Raw genomic sequence first — 5705 nt, forward strand, 5'->3', positions numbered from 1 at the left:
ATCCTAATAAGCCATCAAGAATACTTGTCATTTAAGTTATTTGCATTCTAAGACACTAACTTTTAAAGGCAAATTACTTGAACCAATTTGCAACACCCCAATATCTTTAAATATTTCATTTCTTTTTCTTTATTTTCCACTCTGCTCTCACACTGCAACAATAGGTAGCTTATTCATGTGCCCTGGAAATTTAAATTCTTGCTTTGATTCTCCAGAAAAAGAGAGATGAGACATCTTAATGAAGGACAACAGAACACAAAGGAGAAACTAATGAAAAGAACATGATGATGCCCCAAAGGTGACTAACACATTGTGAATTCCATTATAAATAAAATCTGATTATTTTTACTTTCTTATCAGATGCATCTTCTGAGCTTGTCTTTCATTCCTGCTGCAGGAAATTCTTTACTGACACTGAAGTGAAGAAATGGTTATTTTCCCCAACTGCCAGTTTTGTGTTTCTAGAAAGATGACTTTCAACATGCAAATTGGATGCATCAAAAATCATTCCAATGCAAGACCAGAGCTTCACAACTCTTTTTACAATTTCAAAATGAGTTTGCTGCCCAAAGGAAAACATAATACACACCAAAGCTGAAGAAATGGCTTAGAAATTTCTTTTTCTCTGATGAACTGCTTTTATTAAAGAGTTTACTGTTTTCCCCCAATTTTGAATAGATGTTTCTAAAAATGGATGAAAGGTGAAAAGGCAAAAGAAAAGAATCTGACAAACTTGTAACCACAGTAGTATCCAGACTCAAACAATAGGAACGGAATAATAAACCAGGAAAGACACTACTGACATAACAATGATAGCAAATACTCGTGTAGTCCCTACAGCACATCGCCACTACCGTAAGCCCTTTGTGTATAGTAACTCCTATAATCTTCACAACAGGAGTAATTTTAATTTCCATTTTACAGATGAGAAAATTGAGCCACAAAAAAGTTTAAGTTGCCCGTGTGGTAGAGGCAGGATATAAACACAGGCAGCCTTAACTCCAGTTAAAACTGTCCTATAGGTCTGGAAGAGAGAGAGACAGAGAGAAGCTCCACCCTTCCTTATCACTCCAAAAGTATTCAGAGTGTCTTAAGGATAGTGAAAGGCATGTTCCCCAGGGTGAGCTGGTGTCTGGGGAATGATAAAAACAGCAAGGCTGACTAAAACTTCATAAATCGCCTACCAGGAATCCCATAGGAAAGCACAACAATGGTCTGGTTTCAAATACCACGCCCACCCCTGCTATTTTAATAGACCAAGATGTTTACATATATTTCTTTCAAGTTTTTATAGCAAAACTAAGTTTACAGGCAATATATTAGGGGGAACCTAGAAAGAACATTTCTGTGTTTCAGTGGTAAATGTACTTTTGGTTGACACAGGAATTTTTGTCATTGAAAGTCAACAGGGCCCCCATGAAAGTTACTCAGGCTCTCTGCTCCTCCCATGTTACAGGCAGTCATGGGCAGTGCCAGCCAAGACCCCAAGGCATGACAGTGAAGGTTGGAGTGAGTGGATTGGGCCATACTGGGTACCAGGTGCCCAGGGCTACTTTTAACTCTGACCAAGTGGATATTGACTATCACAATTAATAATCCCTTCACTGATCTCAGTTATGTACTCTACAAGTTCCAGTATGATTCCACACATGGCAAGTTCAAAGGCATAGTCAAGGCTGAGAATAGGAAGCTTGCCATCAATAAAAAGTTCATCTCCATCTTACAGGAGTGAGACCCCCCAACATCAAGTGGGGTGATGCTGGTGCTGAATATGTCATGAATTCAACTCGTATCTTCACTACCTGGAGAAGGCTGGGGCTCACTTGAAGGGTGAGGCCAAGAGGGTCATCATCTCTGCCCCTTCTGCATGTTCCTTGTGTTTGTCATAGGTGTGAACCATGACAAGTATGACAACTCCCTCAAGATTGTCAGCAATAACTCCTACACTGCCAACTGTTTGGCCCCCCAGCTCAAGGTCATCCATGACAACTTTGGCATCATGGAGGGACTCATGACCACAGTCTATACCATCACTGCCACCCAGAAGACTGTGGATGGTCCCTCTGGGAAGCTGGGGAATGCTGGCTGAGGGGCTGTGCAGAATATGACCCCTACTTCTACTGGCACTGCCCAGGCTGTGGACAAGATAATCCCTGAACTGAATGGGAGGCTCACTGTCATAGCCTTCTGTGTCCCCATCCTCAATATATCAGTCATGGATCTGACCTGCTGCCTGAAGAAATCTGCCAAATATTTTGAAGTATTCATCATGAAGTAGGTGAATCAGGTGTTAGAGGGCCCCCTCAAGGGCATCCTAGGCTATCTGAGCACCAGGCTGTCTCTTGTGACTTTAACAGAAGTTAAAGGGACACTTCCTCCTCTACCTTGATGTTGGGGCTGGCATTGCCCTCAGTGACCATTTTTTCAAACTTATCTTCTGGTATGACAATGAATTTGGCTACCGCAACAGGGTGGTGGATCTCATGGTCCAGATGGCCTGCAAGGAGTAAGAACCCCTGGACTACCAGCCCCAGCTGCTGCAGAGTCCTTGCCCCAAATCGATCCCCCAACACACTGAGAATCTCCTGACCTCAATGGTTCTCATCCCAGACCCCCTGAAGAAGGGAAGAAGTTTAGAGAACCCTACCTTGTCATGCACCATCAATAAAGTTCACTGTATGCCCCCCAAAAGAAATCATTCAGTATCCAACATGTCCACTGAGTTATTTGTATAAAAGCTGTCAGTCATCAGGGAAAAGTAAATGTGCAAAATTGTGTAGTATAGTTGGGGCTTTTGTCAACATGATGAACTTAGAAAGATGCTGCTTGAATAGATCTTTGTTTTCATGGCTAAATAGAGATTAAAATTACATCTATTCTTTCACATGGCAAATGTTTTTCTAGGATTGCATTTGGTTCAAATTGCAATTTTTCTGGGAAGATGGAATATGGAATCTAATAATGCATTGTTGGAAATAATGTTTACTTTATATAAAAAATTCAATGACATATTTCTCTGCCTTAAATTAATTTTATCACAGAATCTTACAGCCTCTGGAAATTTTAAATATGGATTATTCATTCACCTCAAACATTCTACTTATTCCTTCAGAAGCCCCGTGGGTTTTTGGGAGAGAAGAGAACGCAATATTTATTAAATATCTACTCAGGGCTAGGCACCATGCTAGACATATCACTTGTGAGGTAATTTTGTTCTCATAAAATATTACCATTCTCAGTTTGCATTTAGGAAAAGAGACTCACAAGTAATAATTTTTTCCAAGATTATGTAAGTGCTAAGTGTCGGAACTGGAATTCAGCCCCTGGTTCTCTGGTAGCACAGCCAAATTCCTTCCCGCAGCAGGACCGTGCCTCCCTGTAAAACACACAAAAGCTGGCTGGCACGTCCCTTCCCAGCCACAGCAGACGGGTGAAATGGAGGCCGCAAAGGAGGCTGGGAAATGGCAGCTGCTGCGGACTGCACCCTTGGCTCCCTCTAGAACCAAAGCAGGCCGGAAAAACGCCTTAAACACCATGCAGCACCAGAGCTGGCACTGCTCTCCTCCATGCTGTTTATGCTCAAGGTGAAAGTGAGGTTTTGCATCTATGGTAATTTGGATTATTGTTGAGAAATATTTAGCCTCCTTCCCCCACTTCCAGGGAGGTGTATCCTCATTTAGTGAAGGACTTGGTCATGTGACACACTTTGGCCAATTCTCATTGTAAGCAGAGTTGGTATTAGCAGATTTGACACAAGAAGAGAATTCAAAGGTGCTCACATGGTTGCGGGTTTGTTCCTTTTGGCTTCCAGAATTACTCTGAGAAGCACATCATCCAGCTATGAAATAAAAGACACATAAATCCCCCATAATGTGTAGCCAAGATGAAAAGAAAACCATGTTATTTTGAACTATCAAGATCTGGGTTGGTTTTTATACAAAAACAAAAAACAAAAAGCTGGTTAACTCACTATTTCAGTCAATTCTACTGAGATTTATCTCTCAAAAATTCCTCTTTAAGTTCAGCTATTTTATGAAAGTGGATTTTGCATTGCATGAAGCTGGAATTTACATTACGAAAATGGATTTACATTTGCATTACTTAGAAAATAGCCTAAGGTAACAGGTTCTGGGCGACTATTCTCAGACACTAACCTTGCCACAAAGGTGATCTATAGATAGATAGATAGATAGATAGATAGATAGATAGATAGATAGATAATAGATAGATGATAGATAGATAATAGACAGACAAACAATAATAAAGTTGTAGGTAAGGTGGTACAGTGGATTTTGTGTATATGATTATGTGTATGTGGTTTTAACAAAAAATACAGCATCAATACAAATAATATTTGCCTCATTTTTGTGAATAATGTGCTTTGTTTGACAATTTTAGGAGCACACTGGATAACAACCAGTATGTTTATGATATTCCTGTGGGGAAATATTCAAATTATGTAGACCTTTCTTTATCTTATGGTACACTGGTACTATTCAATGAATTTTTATTTCTTGCATTTATGGATCCCCTTCTGACCAAAGAGCTGAGGTGCTATTTAAGTTTTCCCTTGGTTCTTAGATGGGTTTTAAAATAAGAAGTCACTTACCAGTCAATGATGATGTACAGATATCCAAGGCACATCTGGGACAATCACTGTCCTGTTTTGCCTAATTTTATTCTTCTCTGCCAATCTGATGTCATTTCTCCAAAATAGCCAGAGAAAATTTCACTTCCCTTACATAATGATAAATAGACTAAAGCTCACAATGTGTTTATTTTAACTGCAATTCCACTAGATTTGTCTATGACTTATCCATGTTACAAATTTTAAAAATCCATATATAAGGAATAAATCATTAGTTAATCTCCCTCTCGCCTCTCTCTTTTGGATGGAGAACTTACTAAGGTATAATCTATAGGGATTCAGGCTTGGGGCTCACCCTTGTGACCAAGAAAAATTAAAAACAAACACTTGGGGATAATTTATGCCACTTACAGCTGTGTTAGTTTTCAAATGTGCAAAGATTACAAAACAGTGGGAGAACAGGCAAAATTAAACAAAACTTTGACTAAGATAATCATGAGCTGGCCCTTTTCTCAACCAGTCTGCCATTTCTACCCATCAGATAGTTAGTTCTCTCTCTCTCTCTATCTCTCTCTCTCTCTCTCTCTCTCGTTTTTCAACTATTTCTTGCCATACATTCTTCCATAATTGCCAGTATTTTACTCCAGGCTTTCAACTTTGCTAGGCAACATTTGTCAGTGTTTTCATGCTTGTATTGTACATTGCTCAAACCCCCCCCCACATCATTAGCCAGATATTTACAGAGATAACTCTATGACAATTATGATATGGCAAATCTATAATTTTCCAAAAACTGAAGATGTTAACCTATAGGGCAAAAAAGAAAGAAAGAAAAATATCCTCAAGCCCTACCTCTTTATCATTTTAATAACACAGAAGCTCTTTCTTTCTTTTTTTTAGAAGCTCTTTCTAAAAAGACAATTTGTCACTATGATAAAATGTAAAGAATACCTGCCTAGAAGTCAAAAGCCTTTGGTTGATATCATTGGTCTGCTAAAAGTTTTGATTCTGGGTAAGGCACTAACCTTTACTGGGTGTTAGTGGTCTCTTCTATAGTATAAAGATAATGCCAGTTATGCCAGCATCATAGAACTGTTGGGAGTATGAGGTGAGAGAA

This window comes from Sturnira hondurensis, unplaced genomic scaffold, assembly GCF_014824575.4.
Source record: "Sturnira hondurensis isolate 20B ecotype Veracruz unplaced genomic scaffold, ASM1482457v3 Scaffold0008908, whole genome shotgun sequence".
In the NCBI taxonomy this organism is placed as follows: domain Eukaryota; kingdom Metazoa; phylum Chordata; class Mammalia; order Chiroptera; family Phyllostomidae; genus Sturnira; species Sturnira hondurensis.